The sequence below is a fragment of the Callithrix jacchus genome, chromosome 1 (genome assembly GCF_049354715.1).
Source record: "Callithrix jacchus isolate 240 chromosome 1, calJac240_pri, whole genome shotgun sequence".
NCBI lineage: Eukaryota > Metazoa > Chordata > Mammalia > Primates > Cebidae > Callithrix > Callithrix jacchus.
This window is the reverse complement of record NC_133502.1, coordinates 192,095,686-192,117,528: the sequence shown is the minus strand read 5'-3', so window position 1 is coordinate 192,117,528 and position 21,843 is coordinate 192,095,686. Positions and strand designations below refer to the sequence as shown.

At 48.7% G+C, this 21,843-nt stretch overlaps 1 protein-coding gene across 4 annotated transcripts in view; it reads right to left on the bottom strand.

Moving 5' to 3' along the window:
• ZC3H7B (zinc finger CCCH-type containing 7B) overlaps window positions 1-5,246 on the bottom strand; it is a 57,161-nt gene extending 51,915 nt beyond the window's left edge. For all 4 annotated transcript variants that reach the window (XM_054239293.2, XM_035266736.3, XM_054239294.2 and 1 more), the window contains exon 1: window positions 5,045-5,246. The gene's annotated coding sequence lies outside the window, so the exon portion shown is untranslated. The remainder of the gene's footprint in view (window positions 1-5,044) is intronic.
• Window positions 5,247-21,843: the final 16,597 nt, after the last annotated feature.

The window sequence follows — 21,843 nt, the reverse complement described above, 5'->3', positions numbered from 1 at the left end:
AAGCTAACTTGGGAAAAAGCACTTGCAACAGGGCCTAAAGAATTGCTGGACTGGTGACTGCTAAATTAATAAAAATTTTAAAATACCTCTAGCTCCTTTTATCTGAGTTTCTTATCCTGACCCCCAGACATAGGTTATCACTAAATATCATCAAATCTCTTAGGGCTCCTTTTCTGAAGGGGAAACTGAGGCCCAGAGAATTGAAGGGATCACGATGGCAGAGCCTGACTTGAACCCAAAGTCATCTCTGCCCACTAGACTGTGGCTGCACTGTCCCCGGCTTTGTACATGTCAATGCCTCTGCTTAGAACACCTTTTCTCTGGCTTTTCAACCTATCCGTCAGATGTTCAAATGGCACTTCTAGGAAGACCTTCCACTCTTGGGCAAAATAAACCTTTCTCCTCTACACTAGGGCATAATTCAATTTGACAACACAATGGCTGAGTGTGTCATCCTGGCACCACCTCTGGGGCTGGAGGCACAGAGGGGGAATCAGACCCAGTTCCTGTCCTTGGGAAGCTCAGATTAATGGTCCATATCTATCTCATCCCAAGCTCCAAGCTCCTCCAGGGTGCTGAGTTTGCACTCAGCAGGCACTGAGGAACCGAACCTGCTCAGATCCAGTCTGAACACACTCAGGGACCAGTCCTCCTCCTACTGCCATCCTGCCTTCTCCAGTTAGAGACCTAATGACAGTGCTTTCACTGGGCCAGTCCTGCAGGGCCCTGGGATGTAGCCAGTTCAGGAGAACTCCTTGGGCTTGGGGAGCTTGCTGATCATTCAGCCTGAGCCCCTACCCTGGTTGCAGTTGCTAATTCAGACCATCTGATCTCTGGGGTTTTTTTTCTTTTTTTTTTTTTTTTTGAGATGGAGTTTCACTCTGTCGTCCAGGCTAAAGTGCAGTGGCACAATCTTGGCTCACTGCAACCTCCACCCTGCAGGCTCAAATGATTCTCCTGCCTCAGCCTCCCTAGTAGCTGGGATCACAGGCACACGCCACCAGGCCGGGCTAATTTTTGTGTATTTCGTGGAGATGGGGTTTCAACACGTTGGCCAGGCTGGTCTCAAACTCCTGACCTCAAGTGATCAGCTCACCTTGGCCTCCCAAAGTGCTGGCATTACAAACTGGTCCCTGTTCTTGCTTATGTATCTGAGAGGAAGGTGGCTGCAGAGGGCAGAGCACACTTAAGAGTCAAGAGGCCTGGATTCAAATCCTTCAGGTTGACCTTGGGCTGGGCACACAAATCCTGTGTTCCTCACTTTCTTTTTTTTTTCTTTCTTTCTTTCTTTTTTGTTTTTTGAGCCAGAGTCTCTCTCTGTTGCCCAGGCGGGAGAACAATGGCACAAACTTGGCTCACTCCAACCTTCGCCTCCTGGATTCAAGCAATTCTCCTGCCTCAGCCTCCCAAATCCCTGTATCTGAGATTACAGGCATGTGCCACTACGCCCAGCTAATTTTTATATTGTTAGTAGAGACAGGGTTTTGCCATGTTGGCCAGGCTGGTCTCGAACTCCTGACCTCAAGTGATCCACCCACCTTGGCCACCCAAAGTGCTAGGATTACAGGCATGAGCCACGGCGCCTGGCCCTCAGTTTCTTCATCTGCAAAATGGAGATTACAATGCCCACCCCTCATGGAGCTACTGTGACAATTAGAGATAACATAAGTCAACCTCCCAGCACAGAAGCACTTGTGGCTAACCCAGAAATTCCCTTCTTCTCCACTCTAGCAAGCCTCCCCATTTTTTCAAGTTCAAATTCTACTTCCTGGAAGAAGCCTTCTCTAACTTTTCCGGATAACTTTGAGCTCTCTTCTCTCCACTCCCACTGCATTGACCCCAGAATTCTTGTGTTCTCACTGGTTCACTAGAGTGAACTTTCTCTTTCCAGCCAGATAATAAATGACAAACTCAATCGCAAACCTTCCCCACAGCATCACACAAGAGGCACTTGAAAAGTAACTTGCAGACAGGCATGAGGTGGCTCAAGCCTGTAACCCCAGCACTTTGAGAGACCAAGATGCGCAGATATGTTGAGACCAGGAGTTCAAGACCAGCTTGAGCAACATGGCGAGACCCTGTCTCTACTAAAAATACAAAAATTAGCCGGGTGTGGTGGTGGGTGCTTGTGGACCCAGCTATTCAGGAGGCTGAGACATGAGAATTGCTTGAACCTGGGAGGTTGCAGTGAGCCAAGATCATGCCACTGCACTCCAGCCTGGGTGACAGAGAGAGAAACTCTCAAAGAAAGAAAGAGCTGAGTGCGGTGGCTCACGCCTCTAATCCCAGCACTTTGGGAGGCCAAGGTAGGCGGATCATGAGGATGCAGTTCGAGACTAGCCTGACCAACATGGTGAAACCCTGTCTCCATTAAAAATACAAGAATTAACCAGGTGTGGTGAACATGCCTGTAATCCAGCTACTCAGGAGGCTGAGGCAGGAGAATCGCTTGAAGCCAGGAGGGGGAGGTTGCGGTGAGCCGAGATGGAGCCACTGCACTCCAGCCACTGCACTCCAGTGAGACTCCCTCGAATAAAAGAGAGAAAGTGGGAAGCAGAAGAAAGAGAAGAAAGAAAAGAAACTTGAGCCAGGCTTGGTGGCTCATGCCTGTAACCCAGTCCCTTTGGGAGGCCAGGGCAGGAAGATTGCTTGGGCCCGGTAGATTGAACTACGATTGTACTAAGGTACTCTAGCCTGGGTGACAGAGTGAGACCTTGTCTCAAAATGAAAAAGAAAAGTCACTTGCTAAGGTAGCCCAGGACCCTGGGAAAGGGTGACGATTTAGAGCCAGAAAACTGTGTGGGAATCCTGCCTCTGCCATCTGACTTTCCAGCAAGACTCACAATTCAGCCTAAGGTTTCTCATCTGGAAAATGTCTACCTGACACAATTACTATGGAGGACAGATGAGCCAACACATGTGAAAGCCTTTTTGTTTTTTTTTGATTTTTTTTTTTTTTAAGACTCAGTCTTGCACTTGTCTGCCAGGCTGGAGTGCAATGGTACCATCTTGGCTCACTGTAACTTCCATGTCACAGGTTCAAGCGATTCTCTTGCCTCAGCCTCCCAAGTAGCTGGGATTATAGGCACTCCCCACCACATCCAGCTAATTTTTGGATTTTTAGTAGAGACGGGGTTTCACGGTATTGGCCAGGCTAGTCTCAAACTCCTGACCTTAGGTGATCCGCCCACGGCGGCCTCCCAAAGTGCTGGGATTCCAGGCATGAGTCACCACGCCGGGCCGCCCTTTTGTTGTAAACTAAAAAGTGATATTTAAAGATTATGATTTTCAGATTGAGGGGTTATCATTTTCAGATTCTCCACCCATGTCTCAACTGACATCTCAGTTTTCCTACACCTAAGACTCGAGAGATCAGCACATCCCACCAAGAATCCCACTATTCTTAGCCTCACAATAATCTACCAAAATCCACATTCCTGTGTAACCTATACAAAAGCCAGCAGCTAAGAACTCCCAGCATCCACAGAACAGAAACTTTATCCCAGCTCAGGGACAACAAAGTCTCTCCCATCCTCAGATCTTATCCCTCCTGGACACACGTTTCTTCTTCCCACCTTAAGACTCTCCACTTCTCAAATGTGCTCCATCCGAGTGTCGACCAGGTGTCGTGGCAGTCCAACTTCTATGGGAGTTGAACGTGGGGAAAGGAGACCCCCACGGAGGGGGATGGGTGTATGTGTGTGTAGGGGGGAGTATTGGTAGTAGAACTAAAGATTCCGCCAGCATTTTGTGTCCAACGCGGTTGCTACATGTACTATAATTATCTCATTTGTGTGACAATTCAAGGATCTGCATTCTGCTATTTTCATCAGGCTGAACTGCAGATGCTGAGGAATATGGCAAGAATTTGGGGTTCAGAGTCTGACGCCAAAGCTAGCAACTCGAGAAACAAAACCGCTGATCACCAGCTCCCTCCTCACTCAGGCCCAGCCCCCTTTTTTGAGCCCCCAGACCCCCCACGCAGGGCCCTAGCCCCCTAGTCTTCCCCATCGATGCACTGTTGGCAACACAGACATCAGGTTCTATCAGAGGGAGCTGTTTTTACATGATCATTTCTTTTCCTGGGAAAACGGCTTTGTCTGTGAAAGACCCCCCCAACCAGGCGCCTTATAAACCCCCAAATCAGACACAGTTTTAAGGAGAAAGGAGAGGAAAGGGGGAGGGAGTAAGCCTGGAGTGAGGCCCCCAGGCTCGCTGCGGGCAGGATGGGGATATGAGGCCCGGGTCCGCGGCTCCCAGGCCCCCAGCCCCATCAGGCACCCCCCGCCTCAGGCGCCAGAGCCGACATCCGAAGCCCCCTAGCACTCACTCCCTGGACCGCCACGGACCTCCCACAGGCCTCGGAGCCCAGAAACTGATCCTGCGACCGGAAACGCCCCCCTGCCCAGCAGGCCCAGACCGCGCCCCCCTTTTCTGCCGCCCCCTTCCCGCGGGCCCGGCTGCAGGCCCCGGATCCCCGGGCTCGCGTGGCCGCCGCATCCGACCGGGGTGGCCCGTCTGGCGGCCGCGCTCCCCGGCCCTCGCCGGGGCCCCTCCAACTCCGGGTGCTGCGGAACCAAGGCGAACACAAAAGGGGGGGCCTGCCAGCGACTCCCCTGCCAGTCTCCGAGACCCCCTGGGCGGGAGTCGGCAGAGCATCCGGGGACCCCAGAAGCTCCGCATGCCGGAAAGGCCCCAAGAAAATTCCAACACAGCTCCTGGGGGGCTGCAGGGGCGGCCAAGTCTCCCCAGGGCAGGTGCCCCCGGCCACACGGTAACTTAGAAACTTTGGGGCAGGGCACGGGGACCGGGATCCCCAAAAAAGAAGGAAATGGGGGTTTAGAGACAATTTATTTTTTGCAAAATCCCACTTTCCAGGTGGCCCGGCGCGCAGCCCCGGCCTGGACAGGGCTCTGGGCGCCTCCTCCCCGGTCCGGCCCGGCTCAGCCCGGCCCGGGCGTCCCCGAACCGTCGCGCGCGGGCGGCCCCGGACGCGGTGGCCCCGGCCTCTGCCCCGCGGGCTCGGGCCGCGCCAAGCACTCACCTCCGCCGGGCTGCGCTTCCCGCGGGTCTGCGCCGAGCCCGATAAATGGTATGCTATGACTAGAGGTATGATTACGTTATTATTATTATTAGTAATAATAAGAGTAAATGCTATTTAATTACGGGCGGCCGCATCCTGCTCCCGGCGCCGCCGCCCCGGCAGCTCCGTCCATGTGGCTCCGGAGCGCTTTACTTTCATTTCCAGCCCCTCGGCCGGCCGCTCGCGGCAGCACCCGCTGGAGGCACCGTCTCCCTGCAGCGCTTCCTCCTCGGGTCCTAGAGAGCGCGGCTCCGGTCGCATCGGCGCGCCCGGGATGGGCGGCGCGGGCTGCGCACCTGGGGAGAAGGGGAGGTGGGCTAGTTGGGGAAGCCCCACTTCCCTGTGGAAAGCTCATGCCTGGAATTCACCTTTATTTTATTTTTAAGTGTCCTGACTTTTAGCGGCGGGGGGGTTCTTTTGGCAGTTCTGCATTTCTAGGCTGATGCTGCTCAGACCCACTGCCTCCGCCCTTCCCCATCTGTGTCAAAAGCCCCCAGGCTTCCAGGTGCTTTCATGGAAGGCTCCCCAAAACCCTGGTTGCGTTGTGCTCTCGTCACTGATGGGAACTGGAGACACAGAGGAATCAGGATCTCACTTGGCTGGAGTTTTATGCATAGGATGTTAAAAACATATATATTAAATGACATTTGTTAAAGACTATAAGGCCACTTTATTGGGGGGAGGAGCATCATGGTGGGTGTAGGGACCACTGCAGTGGGTTTGGCAGGGCGGGAGAGTATTTGGGCTCAATTCAGAATTCAGCATGGGCAATTGGTAATTTATAGAAAAGGAGCAAGGATCCACTGATTGAGGGTAAGTGGATAGGAAATTACATCAGAGATAAGAGAGGATTCGGGCTTAAACACACCTAACAAGAATCTTGTGAAGGCAGACCAAGGTGATCAGACATCACCTGGGAATGGTGGAGAATGAGGAACCCGATTAGATATTGACAATCAGGGCTGGGTGCAATGGTTCACGCCTGTCATCTCAGCACTTCGGGAGGCCGAGGCGGGTGGATCACCTGAGGTCAGGAGTTCAAGACCAGCTTGGGCAACATAGTGAGACCCCTTCTCTACAAAAAAATTAAAGACTTCGCTGGTGTGGTGGCATGCTCTTGTAGTCACAGCTACTCTGGAGGCTGAGGCAGGATCACTTGAGGCCAGGAGTTTGAGGCTGCAGTGAGCTATGATCTTGCTATCTGCACTCCAGCCTGGGTTACAGAGGAAGGCCCTATCCCTAAAATCAAAACAAAACTGGATAATGTAAAGATTAACACAGAAGTCAAAAAGTCAAGACCTAGTTGAAAAGTTCAGGGGAGCCTAAATAGAGGTTAGTCAAGGAGAGAATTTTTGCCAGGGATCTTTCTAGAAAGGATTTGAGGCTGCTTAAAAGACCTACTAGGGAAGAGGAGATTAACCAGACAGACCAGCTATACATTTTCATGACACTGCCTCAGTACTGAAGAGGCTACATTTGAATCCACAGCTCATGATCCAGAGTGTTCATTTACCACTACCTGCCCCACTGATTCCTGGAGGACTCTCAAGAGTTCTCTGATTTCCTTCTTGATCCTCTTCATTTTACACACATGCACATACACACACATTTGTGTGTGTGTGTGTGTGTGTATATATATATATATATATATATATATATATATTATTTATTTATTTATTTTTTTTTTTTTGAGACAGTCTGGCTCTGTTGCCAGGCACCAGGCTGGAGTGCAGTGGTGCGATCTCAGCTCACTGCAACCTCCACCTCCCAGGTTCAAGCAATTCTCCTACCTTAGCCTCCCAAGTAGCTGGGACTACAGGTGCACGCCACCATGCCTAACTAATTTTTGTATTTTTTTTTTTTAGTAGAGACAGAGTTTCACCATGTTGTCCAGGCTGGTCTCGAACTCCTGGACTCAAGTGATCCTCCTGCCTCGGCCTCCTAAAGTGCTGGGATTATAGGTGTGAGCCGCTGCACACAATCTGTGTTTATTTAATTCTCACAGTAATACTGGAAGATTGGTTTCATCGTGCCCATTTTCAGATGAGAAACTGAAGCTCAGAATGAAGTGACTTGCCCAAGGTAGCACTTCTGGCTCCAGAGGCTGTGTGGTTTACATGGCCTCCTATGCTTTCCTCTGTCTCTGCTTTAAGGCAGACTTTAGAGGGGAACAAAATGCACCTGCACCTGCAGAAGCTCTCAGACTCTTCCCTCTTTCGGTGCCTTCTCCCTCCTCACTACTCTGAGAGCCACAAACAAAAATCCTCGGCCGGGCATGGTGGCTCACACCTGTAATCCCAGCACTTTGGGAGGCTGAGACAGGCAGATCACCTGAGGTTGGGAGTTCAAGACCAGCGTGACCAACATGGAGAAATCCCGTCACTACTAAAAACACAAAATTAAGGCCGGGCGCGGTGGCTTACAGCTATAATCCCAGCACTTTGGGAGGCTGAGGCAGGTGGATCACGAGGTCAAGAGATTGAGACCATCCTGGTCAACAAGGTGAAACCCCGTCTCTACTAAAAATACAAAAATTAGCTGGACATGGTGGTGCACGCCTGTAGTCCCAGCTACTCGGGAGGCTGAGGCAGAAGAATTGCTTGAACCCAGGAGGCGGAGGTTGCGGTGAGCCGAGATCCTGCCATTTCACTCAGCCTGGGTAACAACAGCAAAACTGCGCTAAAAAAAAAAAAAAAAAAAAAAAAAACACAAACACACACAAAATTAGTCAGATATGGTGGCATGCACCTGTAATCGCAGCTACTCAGGATGCTGAGGCAGGAGAATGGCTTCAACCCAAGAGAAGGAGGCTTCGATGAGCTGAGATTGCACCATTGCACTCCAGCCTGGGCAACAAGAGCAAAACTCTGTCCCAAAAAAAAAAGCCTCAGCTCTGTGTGGTATCTGACAGCTATAATCGAAGCACTTCAGGAGGCTGAGGTGTGAGGATTCCTGAGCTCAGGAGTTCTAGACCAGCCTTGGCAACACAGTAAGATCCCATCTCTCTCTTTTTTTTTTTTTTGAGATGGAGTCTCTCTGCTGCCCAATCTTGAATGCAATGGCACAGTCTTGGCTCACTGAAACCTCTGCCTCCCAGGTTCAAGTAGTTCTCCTGCCTCAACCTCCTGAGTAGCTGGGATTACAGGTGCCCACCACCATGACTGGTTAATTTTTGTATTTGTAGTAGAGACGGGGTTTCACGATGTTGGCCAGGCTGGTCTCAAACTCCTGACCTCATGATCTGCCCACCTTGGCCTCCAAAGTGCTGGGATTACATGCGTGAGCCACCACACCTGGCCTCTTTTTTTTTTCTTTTTTTTGAAACCAGGTCTCGCTCTGTCACCAGGCTGGAGTGCAGTGGCGCAATCCTGGGTCACTGCAACCTCTGCCTCCCAGGTCAAGTGATTCTCATGCCTCAGCCTCCTGAATAGCTGGAATTGCAGGAATGTGCCACCCTGCCAAGCTAATTTTTTTGTATTTTTAAAAATGGAGTCTGGGTTTTGCAATGTCAATCAGGCTGGTCTCAAACTCCCTGCCTCAAGTTATCCGCCCACCTTAGCCTCCTAAAGTGCTAGGATTACAGGCATGAGCCACCTTGCCCAGCCTGTGAGATCCTATCTCTACAAAAAATAAAAAAATTAGTGAGGTGTGAGCCAGCACGGCGTGGTGGCTCATGCTTATAATCCCAACACTTTGGGAATCCGAGGCAGGCAGATCACGAGGGCGTGGTGGCGCACGCTTGTAGTTCCAGCTACTTGGGAGGCTGAGGCAGGAGAATGGCTTGAATCTGGGAGGTGGAGGTTGCAGTGAGCCAAGATAGGGCCACTGCACTCCAGCCTGGGTGACAAAGCAAGATTCCATCTCAAAAAAAAAAAATTAGTGAGGTGTGGTGACACACGTGTGTGGTCCCAGCTACTTGGGAGGCTGAGGTGGGAAGTTTGCTCAAGCTCAGGAGACTCAGGCTACAGTGAACCGTAACTGTGCCACTACACTCCCACTGGGTAACAGAGTGAGACCTGGCTTCAAAAAAAAAAAAAAGAAAAAGAAAAGAGGGGGAAAAAAAGCCTTTGGCATGAAGAAGGTAGAGGCTTTTGTCCACATCTGAAAGCAGACTTCAGTGGCCATCAGACATTTTTGCTGTTCAATGGGAAATCAACCTGGGATAGACTCAAGATCATGAGCTAGAGGCAGTGAGAGGCTGCGCCTGGTGATTTAGGGAGGCTGGACAGTGTAGTGTTTATGTCATTGAGGTGATATAAGGAGGACCAAGGTTCCCAGCCCGACCACTCTCTGGCTATGTGACCGTGGGCAATCTAGCAGCGTCAATTCCTTCATTTGTAAGATAAGGATAAGGAAACTGAATCAACATAAAATTTGATTTAAGGATTATAATGAAATAGGGGCATGGTGGCTCACAACTGTAATTCCAGAACTTTGGGAAGCCAAGGTGAAAGGCTTGCTTGAGTCAGGAATTTGAGACCAGCCTGGCCAACATGGTGTCTATTGGCCAACATGTCTCTACTAAAAATAAGAAAATTAGCCAGGTGTGGTTATGTGTACCTGTAGTCCCAGCCATTTGGGAGGCTGAGGCAGGAGAATCCCTTGAACCCAGGAAGAGGAGGTTGCAGTGAGCCGAGAGTGCACCACTGCACTGCACTCCAGCCTGGGTGACAGAGCAAGACTCCATCTTAAAAAAAAAAGGGGAGGGGGATTATAATGAATAATGTGTATAAAGCATGTAGTGAAGACCAAATAAAGATAAATGTCGGCCAGACGAGGTGGCTCACACCTATAATACCAGCATTTTCGGAGGCCAAGGCAGGCAGATCACCTTAGGTTAGGAGTTCCAGACCAGCCTGGCCAACATGGTGAAAGCCTGTCTCTACTAAGAGTACAAAAATTGGCTGGGCACGGTGGCTCACGCCTATAATCCCAGCACTTTGGGAGGCCGAGGCGGGTGGATCACGAGGTCAAGAGATAGAGACCATCCTGGTCAATGAGGTGAAACCCCATCTCTACTAAAAATACAAAAATTAGCTGGGCATGGTGGTGCACGCCTGTAGTCCCAGCTACTCGGGAGGCTGAGGAAGGAGAATTGCTTGTACCGGGGAGGTGGAGGTTGCAGTGAGCTGAGATCTCACCACTGCACTCCAGCTTAGTGCCTGGCGACAGATCAAGACTCCATCTAAAAAAAAAAAAAAAAATAGGCCGGTTATGATGGCTCATGCCTGTAATCCAAGCACTTTGGAGGCCAAGGCAGGCAAATCACCTGAGGTCAGGAGTTGAAGACCAGCCTGACCAACATGGTGAAACCCCATCTTTATTTAAAAAAAAAAGAAAAAAGAAAGCATGACCACAGCACCATGGCATGGACGTCTTAATTCCAGATCTGTCACTAGCTACCCCCAAGGGCTTGTCATGTGAGTGCCTCACTGGAGAAAGGGAGTCAGGGGCTCATGCTCCTAACTAAAGAACTGATAGGTACGTACATAATTTGTTCATCCCAGGCCGGGCGCGGTGGCTCAAGCCTGTAATCCCAGCACTTTGGGAGGCCGAGGCGGGTGGATCACGAGGTCAAGAGATCGAGACCATTCTGGTCAACATGGTGAAACCCCATCTCTACTAAAAATACAAAAAATTAGCTGGGCGTGGTGGCGCATTCCTGTAATCCCAGCTACTCAGGAGGCTGAGGCAGGAGAATTGCTTGAACCCAGGAGTCGGAGGTTTCGGTGAGCCGAGATCGCGCCATTGCACTTCAGCCTGGGTAATTTACAATGCTCCCTTCTTCAGTGAGCATATTTTGTACCAGGCTTGTCTCCTGGGACAGCCTGAGTGCAAGGCAGCCTTGGTTGCAACCGTGTGCAGGGCCCATTCATTCACTCAACAAACATTCACTCCCAGGCCCCAGGTCTCCATAACTCCAGCATGGTCTCAGGTTCTAGCCCTCCAGGCAGGGATCTTTTTTTTTTTTTGAGACGGAGTTTCGCTCTTGTTACCCAGGCTAGAGTGCAATGGTGCGATCTCAGCTCACCGCAACCTCCGCCTCCTGGGTTCAGGCAATTCTCCTGCCTCAGCCTCCTGAGTAGCTGGGATTACAGGCACGCGCCACCATGCCCAGCTAGTTTTTTGTATTTTTAGTAGAGACGGGGTTTCACCATGTTGACCAGGATGGTCTCGATCTGTTGACCTCGTGATCCACCCGCCTCAGCCTCCCAAAGTGCTGGGATTACAGGCTTGAGCCACCGCGCCCAGCCCAGGCAGGGATCTTAACTGGGGTTTAGGGAAGGGCTCTGAAAATGTACAAACAACTTTAGGCTTAGGTTCCCTTTTCCTCATTGTAAATTGGAACACTGAATGTCTGTGTTCCATCAAAATTCATATGTTGGGCTGGGTGAGGTAGCTCATGCCTATAATCCCAGAACTTTAGGAGGCCAAGGCAGGCAGATCCTGAGGTTAGGAGTTTGAGACCAGCCTGGCCAACATGGTGAAACGCCATCTGTACTGAAAATACAAAAATTAGCTGGGCATGGTGGCACATGCCTGTAGTCCCAGCTACTCGGGAGGCTGAGGCAGGAGAATCGCTTGAACCTAGGAAGTATAGGTTGCAGTGAACCAAGATCGCGCCACTGCACTCCAGCCTGGGCAACAGAGGGAGACTCTGTCTCAAAAAAAAAAAAAATCCTATGTTGTTGTGAACTGAGCGCGAGCCCGGGAATCTCGTCCAGCGAGAGGGTCCCAAACCTGGAAGAGAGCGCGCGCCGGAAAAAAAAGGAGATAGAAAAGGCGAGGTCTGGAGGGCTACATGCGCTATGCTCATGCAGCAATTTTATTTTTGCAATGTGTTTCATTATATACTTTTCTGAAGTTAAAGTTGTTTACACCAGATTAACGTACTTAAGTTACAGTAAGCAAGTTACACCCAGTAAGTAAGTTAAGCCCAGTAAGTAGGCTACGCCCAGTAAGTAGGTTACTCCCAGTAAGTAGGTTATGCCCAATAGGTCAAGGTAAGTAGATTACAGTCATGCCCTGTAAGCCATGGTAAGTAAGTTACAGTTACGCCCTGTAAGTTACGGTAATTAAGTTACAGTTACACCCAGTAAATTCTGGTAAGTAAGTTACCAAGTGTAAATACTTAAGTTAATATTTTACAATGAAGGTAACAAGGGTCCAAAATGAACACAATCAAGCAATAAACCGTAAGGAGCCAAAAGTAGACACAATGCCTTCCAAGTCCTCGTATCCATAAAGTAATGTCTGTTAATTATTTTGGATAACATATAGTTCCTCTCTCAGTTCCTACTTTCCTTCAGCTCGACTCCCCCAACCAGGGATCTGTGCCTGGGCTCAAGCTCACCGTATGGTGAGGCCCATTTCCTAGGGGTCTCATACAGGAGCAATCCCCACAGGTCTCCCTTACTATGTTGACTGTAATCCCTGATTTGATGGTATTAGGAAGTGGAGCCTTTGGGAGGTAATTAGGTCATGAAAATGGAGGTGAGTGGATGACCTGAGGTCAGGAGTTTGAGACCAGCCTGGCCAACAAAGTGAAACACTGTCTCTACTAAAAATACAAAATATTAGCTGGGCATGGTGGCACGCATCTGTAACCCCAGCTACTCAAGAGGCTGACACAAGAGAATCGTTTGAACCTGGGAGGTGAAGATTGCAGTGAACCAAAATCATGCAACTGTACTCAAGCCTGAGCAACAGAGCAAGACTCTCTATCAAGAAAAAAAAATCAGCCAGGTGCAGTGCTCATGCCTATAATCCCAGCACTTTCAGAGGCCAAGGTGGGTGGCTCACCTGAGACCAGGAGTTCGAGACCAGGGGTTCAACATAGTGAAACCCCATCTCTATTAAAAATACAAAAAACTAGCCAGGCGTGGTGGTGGGTGCTGTAATCCCAGCTACTTGGGAGGCTGAGGCAGGTGAATTGCTTGAACCTGGTAGGCAGAGGTTGCAATGAGCCAAGATCACACCATTTCACTCCGGTCTGGGAAATAAGAGTGAACTCTGTCTCAAAACAATAAATAAATGAAAAATGGCTGGACATAGTGGCTCACGCCTGTAATCACAGCCCTTTGGGAGGCCGTGGCAGATTACTTGAGGTCAGGAGTTCAAGACCAGCCTGACAAACATGGTGAAACCCTGTCTTTATTAAAAAATACACAGAAAAAATAATAATCAGCTGGGCATGGTGGAGCATGTAATCCCAGCTACTTGGAGGCTGAGACAGGAGAATCGCTTGAACCCAGAAGGTATATGCTGCAGTGGGCTGAGATCGCACCACTCTACTCCAGACGGGGTGACAGAGCAAGTCTCCATGTCAAAAGAATAAAAAGTAAGTAAATAAATAATATATTATCTGGGACGCAGTGCATGTAATTCAGATTTTCAAATATGAAGGCGTCATTAAAAAGACAGAACAGGCTGGGCGTTGTGGCTCACGCTTGTAATCCAGCACTTTGGGAGGCCAAGGCTGGCAGATCATGAGGTCAAGAGATCGCGACCATCCTAGCCAACATGGTGAAACCCGTCTCTTAAAAAAACAAAAAAAGATAGAACAGATCCATGACCCTTTAGGTCAGACAGGTTGGCCACATACAATGATGATACAATGGGTGAAATGAAGGAGATAAAATATGGCCACACTTGTCCCCAGCGTATTATTATTAGTAGTATTTTTTTTTTTTTCGAGACGGATTCCCACTCTGTCGCCCAGGCTGGAGTGCAATTGCACAATCTCAGCTCACTGCAACCTCCAACTCTGACTCCTAGGTTCAAACGATTCTCCTGCCTCCACCTCCCCAGTAGCTGGGATTACAGGTGACCGCCACAACACCCAGTTATATTTTTTTTTGTATTTTTAATAGAGATGGGGTTTCTCCATGTTGGCCAGGCTGGTCTCGAACTCCTGACCTCAGGTGATCTGCCCACCTCAGCCTCCCAAAGTGCTGGGATTATAGTGCCAGGAGCACCGCACCTAGCTTCCCCAGCATGTTATTATGAAACTGAAAACAGAAAGCTGAAAGAACTGCTCAATGAACACCCACATGCCCTAGATTATTCTACTGTTGTTAACATTTTGCTGTGTTTGCTTTATTACATATTCATCCATCTATGCATTCATAAATCCACATAATTTTTTTTTTTTTTGAGACAGAGTCTCACTCTGTCCCCCAGGCTGGAGTGCACTGGTGCGATCTTTGCTCACTGCAACCTCTGCCACCTGGGTTCAAGCAATTCTCCTGCCTCAGCCTACCAAGTAGCTGGGACTACAGGTGCACAACACCACACCCGGCTAATTTTTGTAGTTTTAGTTGAGACGGCGTTTCACCATCTTGGCCATGCTGGCCTTGAACTCTTGACCAAGTCCAGGTGATGCATCCGCCTCCCAATGTGTTGGTATTACAGGCGTAAGCCACTGTGCCCGACGTTTTTTTTTTTTTTTTTTTTTTTGAGACAGACTTTCACTCTGTTGCCCAAGCTGGAGTGCAGTGGTGCATTCTTGGCTCACTGCAACCTCTGCCTCCCAGGCTCAAGTGATTCTTGTGCAGGAGAATTGCTTGAACCCGGGAGATGGAGGTTGCAGTGAGCCGAGATTGCACCACTGCACGTTAGCCTGGGCGACAGAGCGAGACTCTGTAGCATAAATAAATAAATAAACAAAAATAAAATTAAAATACAAAAATTAGCTGGGTGTGGTGGCAGGTACCTGTAATCCCAGCTACTTGGGAGGTTAAGGCATGAGAATCGCTTGAACCGGGAGGCGGAGGTTACAGGGAGCCCAGATTGCACCACTGCACACCAGCCTGGGCAGCAGAATGAGACTCCACTTTAAAAAAAAAAAAAAAAAAAAAGGAAGAAAAAAAAGAAAAGAAAGCATTATTAAAAGAGAAGATAATTTACCAAAAAGATTTGGTACTGGAAAACCCTCCATAAACATTAGTTAGAGCAGAATTTAAGCTCCTCCATAGATACCATCCTTTTCAGTTTCTTTCATCACTGGATTTTCAGGAGCTGGAACAATGCCTGTTGGAACACAGATCTTTGATAACTATTTGTGGAACCAATGATTTATTTTAATGATGGTTATTTATCAAGGTTAAAAAAATAGTTTAATGGGAAGCCCTTGGCTTGAGCCCTGAGGAGGATGTGGTTTAAGTGTCCTTCACAGATGATGCAGCCAACCCACTTCCACCAGGGGAGGGGACCCTGGGGGAGGCTGCCTTGCCCTGCAGGTGGGCTGACCCATCTCTCTCCAGGGGCCATTGCACGTTGGAATTTTCTCTCCACATTCCTCACATGTTTGGCGTACTTTAGCCATTTGTTTTTAATCTGACTAAATGGCAAGTCAGCAGCCTTGGTCTGTTTTCAGGAATTCCACATAAATATTGTTATTTATTCATTTACAATTGGCAATTAAGTTTGTTTTCAGGCACCAGAATGGAATTTAAAACACTCAGTTAAGTAAACCAGACTAATCAGAGGCAGCCTGCTTTTGTCTTCCAAACATTCTTTACAAAAACAAAAACAAAAAAAGGCTGCACAACACTCTCAGCTTCTCCTGATTACCCCTTGTACTCAACCTAGCACTCACAAAGTGAAGTGTGTTTGTTGAAAACAACCCTAGAAGGCCTGACATGGCTCACACCTGTAATCTCAGCACTTTGGGAGGCTGAGGCGGGTGGATCACCTGAAAGGTCAGGAGTTCAAGACTAGCCTGGCCAACATGGTAAAACCCTGTCTCTACTAAAAATACAAAAATTAGCTGGGTGTGGTGGCAGGCACCTGTAATCCCAGCTACTTGGAAGGCTGCGGCAGGAGAATCGCTTGAACCCAGGAGGCGGAAGTTGCAGTGAGCCGAGATAGTGCCATTTGCACTCCAGCCTGGGTGACAAGAGCGAGACTATGCCTCAAAAAATGATAATAACTTTTTTTTTTTTTGAGACAGAGTTTCGCTCTTGTCACCCAGGCTGGAGTGCAATGGCGCGATCTCGGCTCACCGCAACCTCCGCCTCCTGGGTTCAGGCAATTCACCTGCCTCAGCCTCCAGATTAGCTGGGACTACAGGTGCACACCACCATGCCCAGCTAATTTTTTGTATTTTTACTAGAGACGGGGTTTCACCTTGTTGATGAGGATGGTCTGGATCTCTTGACCTCGTGATCCACTCGCCTCAGCCTCCCAAAGTACTGGGATTACAGGCATAAGCCTCTGTGCCAGCCATTTTTTTTTTTTTTTTGAGACAAGGTCTTGTTCTGTCGCTTAGGCTGGAGTGCAGTGGCCTGACCATGGCTCACTGCAACCTCCACCTTCTGGGCTCAAGGATCCTCCTGCATCAGCCTTTTTAGTAGCTGGGAGTCCAAGTATGCACTGCCATGCCTAGCTAATTGTTTTTAGTAGAAACAGGTTCTCACTGTGTTGTCCAGGCTGATCTCAAATTCCCAGGCTCTAGCAGTCTTCCCACCTTGGCCTCCCAAAGTGCTTGGAGGTTGTGAGCCACCATGCCCAGCCTTGTCTCATGTCTAAGTCACACTATAACTTGGGCCTCAGTGCTTCACTTGTTGAAATAAGGAACGAGTTCGGCTTTTTTTTTTTTTTTGAGATGGAGTCTCACTCTGTCACCAGGCTGGAGTGCAGTGGTGCAATCTTGGCTCACTGCAACCTCTGCCTGCAGGGTTCAAGTGATTCTCCTGCCTCAGCCTCCCGAGTAGCTGGGACTACAGGTATGTGCCGCCACACTGAGATAATTTTTTTTTGTATTTTTAATAGAGACAGGGTTTCACCATGTTGGCCAGGATGGTCTCAATGTCCTGACTTTGTGATCTGCCCACCTCGGCCTCCCAAAGTGCAAAGAATACAGGCTTGAGCCACTGCGCTCAGCCAACAGGTGACAGTTTTGGATGATAGTATCCATCTGTCAAAGACTATGATTACACTTCTTGGGCCAGGAGACTAGTTCTCAAGTGAAAACTTGAAAGAGAGAAAGCTGGAGAAAGGGCTGGAAGGAGAAAGAGAGAAGGTAAGTATGTTGCTTGGAAACCGTGATGATTCTCTTTTGTTTTTTTGAGATAGAGTTTCGCTCTGGTTGCCCAGGGTGGAGTGCAGTTGTGTGATCTCGTCTCACTGCAACCTCCGCCCCACCCCCACTCAGGTTCAAGCAATTCTCCTGCCCCAGCCTCCTGGGTAGCTGGGATTACAGGCATCTGCCACCATGCCTGACTATTTATTTATTTATTTATGGGTTTTTTTGAGGCAGAGTTTCGCTCTTGTTACCCAGGCTGGAGTGCAATGGCGTGATCTCGGCTCACCGCAACCTCTGCCTCCTGGGTTCAGGCAATTCTCCTGCCTCAGCCTTCTGAGTAGCTGGCGTAAGCCACCACGCCCAGCTACAATTTTTTATATTTTTAGTAGAGACGTGGTTTCATCATGTTTGCCAGGCTGGTCTTGAACTCCTGACCTAGGGTTATCCACCCGCCTTGGCCTCCCAATGTGCTGGGATTACAGGCATGAGCCACCATACCCAGCCAGAAAGAGTGATGATTCTTGATTCTTCTGACTCACTGTGCACCCTTGGGCAAACCCCCTGTTCCTTTCAAACACCAGTCTTCAGAGGTTTAAGATAGAATCAGGAGGCTGGGCACAGTGGCTCATGCCTGCAATCACAGCACTTTGGAAGGCAGAGGCAGGAGGATCACAAGGTCAGGAGCTCAAGACCAGCCTGGCCGATATGGTGAAACCCCCGCTCTCTACTAAAAATACAAAAATTAGCTGGGCATGGTGGTGCTCACCTGTAGTCCCAACTACTCAGGAGGCTGAGACGGAAGAACTGGTTGAATCCAGGGGGCAGAGGTTGCAGTGAGCCAAGATGGCCCCACTGCACTTCAGCCTAGGGGACAGAACAGGAGTGCGTCTCAGAAATAAAAAAAAGACAGAATCAAGATATAGAAGTGATATAATCCAGATTGCTAGGGAGTGCTGTCAGGCTAAGTTTGTGATTTTTAGCCTTGGATGTGAACACCTTCCTTTTTTTTTTTTTTTTTTTTCTGAGACGGCATCTCGCTCTGTTGCCCAGGCTGGAGTGCAGTGGGGCCATCTTGGTTCACTGCAACCTCTGCCTTCCAGGTCCAAGTGATTCTCCTGCCTCAGCCTCCTGAGTAGCTGGGGTTACGGTCTGCACCACCATGTCCAGCTAATTTTTGTACTTTTAGTAGAGTCAGGGTTTCACCATATTGGTCAGGCTGGTCTCAAACTTCTGACCTAGTGATCCATCTGCCTCGACCTCCCAAAGTGCTGGGATTACAGGCATGAGCCACCGCGACCAGCCTGGACATGAACACCTTCAGACAGAATATCCACTCTCCAACTCCCCACGAGTCTTCCCAATCCCCCCAACGCCCCCACTGACCAAGCCCCATGACTTCCTGTTACATTCTGGGTCCTTGAAGGCAACTGAATTTCTGTTGTCTAAGAATTCCCTTCCAGTTCCGAAAATCCCATGACCCATCAGCTGGATGTGGACGCAGACGATCAGTTAAGATGTTCCACTGCCCACCTTCGTCTTCCCTTCAGGAAGTCTCTGTGCAAGGACCAAGGAAAGTCTCAAGAAGTAAAATTGGAAAAGGGAGTCTGCGGATCACCCTGAGAAAAATCCAGACTGATTTAATCAGTCCTAGCTGGAAGCAGCACAGGAATAGCATCAGTTTTATGATGACTCATTTTAAGCAAACATCCGGTAACCCGACTGGTATCCGGTTCAACTGAGGAAACCTGAAGCACCTATGACAGAGCAGGCCCAGAGAAGATACTGCTCAGATGCTTCAGAGACCCACCATGCTGAGGAGGAAACTGCCAAGAACAGAGTTAACTCTGTCAAAGAGCCCCAGAGTCCCACCAGGCCAATTGCTCTGGGGCTTGGCATCTTGCTGTGGGTACCTGCAGGATGGTGAGACTCATGAAGCAGCATTTGACATGGGCCCTGTAGGTAAAAAGGAGCAGGAGGGTGGAAAGAGGACCCATATCTCAGGAGCTTTGCCAACTGGGAGAGTTGCACTCTGTCTAGATCTTCAGTTTTCTCATTTCTGTGCTGGGAAGTGGGTAATGATGTCCACTTTCCTTTGGTTGTGAAGATTTTTTTTTTTTTTTTTTGAGAGTCTTGCTCTGTCACCAGGCTGGAGTGCAGTGGCGTGATCTCAGCTCACTGCAGCCTGCGTCTCCCGGATTCAAGCGATTCATTCTCCTGCCTCAGCCTCCTGTAGCTTGGGACTACAAGCATGTGCCACCACCCCCAGCTAATTTTTGTATTTTTAGTAGAGACAGGGGTTCACCATGTTGGCCAGGATGGTCTTGATCTACTGATTTCACGATTTGCCCACCTCAGCTTCCCAAACCGCTAGCCACCATGCCTGAACTAACTTTTTTTTTTTTAATTTTTGAGACAAGGTCTTGTTCTGTCACTGAAATGCAGTGGTGTGATCATGGCTCACTACAGCCTCAAGCTCCCAGGCTCGAGATCCTCCTGCCTCTGTCCCTTAGCTGTGACTACAGGTGTGCACCATCACATCAAACTAATTTTCGTATTTTTTGTCAAGACGGGATTTGACCACGTTGCCCAGGCTGGTCTCAAACTCCTGGGCTCAAGTGATCTGCCTGCCTCAATCCTACAAAGTGCTGAGATGACAAGTGTAAGCCACTGCACCCAGCCCATGATCTGTTTAACTTTGTTGGGTTTCTTGGTTTTGTTTTGTTTTTTTTTTTTTTTGAGACGGAGTTTCGCTCTTGTTACCCAGGCTGGAGTGCACTGATGCAATCTCAGCTCACTGCAATCTCCGCCTCCCTGGTTCAAGCAATTCCCCTGCCTCAGCCTCGTGAGTAGCTGGAACTGCAGGTATGCACCACAACACCTGACTAATTTTTTGCAGTTTTAGTAGAGACAGGTTTCACCATGTTTGCCAGGCTGGTCTGGAACTCCTGACCTTAAGTGATCCACACACCTCGGCCTCCCAAAGTGCTGGGATTACAGGCATGACCCACTGCACCTGGCTGATCTGTTTAACTTTGAATTGCAGGTAAAGCAAAAGGTAAAAAGAAAAAGGAAAAGGCAAAAGAAAAAGAAGGCTGCATATATTGACAGTGATTATCTCTGGGGGCTAGAGTTTAGGATGATGTTTACTTTTCTCTCTCTTTTTTTGTTTTTTTTTTTGAGATGGAGTTTCGCTCTTGTTACCCAGGCTGCAGTGCAGTGGCGCGATCTCGGCTCACTGCAACCTCTGCCTCCTGGGTTCAAGCGATTCTCCTGCCTCAGCCTCCTGAGTAGTCTGGACTACAGGCGTGTGCCACCATGCCCGGCTAATTTTTGTATTTTTAGTAGAGGCGGGGTTTCACCATGTTGACCAGGATGGTCTCGATCTCTTGACCTTGTGATCCACCCACGTCGGCCTCCTAAAGTGCTGGGATTACAGGCGTGAGCCACCGCGTCCAGCTACTTTTCTCTTTATCCTGTTGTATATTGATTGAAGTGTTTATAAATTACACTTTTTTTACATAATGGTTAAAAAGCTAGCAGCTCAGGCAACATGAGACCCTGTATCTGCAAAAAAATAAAAAATTTTATCGGGCCACCACACTCCAGCCTGGGTGACCAAGGAAGATGCTATCTCAAAAATTAATAAAATAAAAAGCTCTTTGTTCAAACAAACAAACAAACCCAGGAGAGACAGTGCACATGCATAATAATACCAGCTGCTTGAGAGGCAGAGGCTGTAGGCTCACCTGAGCCCAGAAATTCAAATCCAGCCTGGGCAACATAGTGAGACCCCAGGGTGTTTTTTAGTTTTAAAAAAAGGCCGGGTGCAGTGGCTCAAGCCTGTAATCCCTGCACTTTGAAGCCAAGATGGGCAGATCGCCTGAGGTTAGGAGTTCAAGACCAGCGTGGTCAACAATGGTGAAACCCCATCTCTACTAAGAAAACAAAATTGGCTGCACACGGTGGTTTAGGACTGTAATCCCAGCACTTTGGGAAGTTTAGGTGGGTGGATCACGAGGGCCAAGCATGGTCGCAGGTGCCTGTAATCCCAGCTACTCAAGAGAATTGCTTGAACTGGCGGAGGTTGCAGTGAGCCAAGACTGTGCCATTGCACTCCAGCCTGGGCAACAAGAGCAAAAGTGTCTCAAAAAAAAAAAAAAAAAAGCTGTTTGTGTTTTTATGCTTAAATTCACACCTACAGAAAAGTGGCAAAAATATTCAAAGAACTCCCGTATCCTTCAACTAGATTCACTGATAAACATTTTGTCACATCTGTGCCCCTGCTTTCTCTATGTACATGTATAGGTACATTTCTTTTAACCATTTAAGTTGCAGAAATCATGTCCTTTTTGTTCCTAATTATTTCAGCATTTTTTTTCAAGAACAAGGGCAGTCTCTTACAAAACCCTGTACTATAATAAAAATTAATACATTTAACACTGATACAATACTATTATCTAATACACAGTCAAATTTTGCTGTCTCAATATTGTCTTTTATAGCAATCCCCACCCAGGATCCGATCCAGGACCATGTGTTGCATTCAGTTGTCTTTTTCGTTTCCTGTAATCGGCAACAGTTACTCCGTTTTTCTTTTTCTTACATAATACAGACATTTCCGGAAGGGTACAGACCAGTTATAATGTCCCTCAGCTTGGGTTTCTCGTGATTAGACTAAGGTCATGCATTGCAGACCAGGCGTCAGTGCATCACACAGAAAGTGTGCCATGAA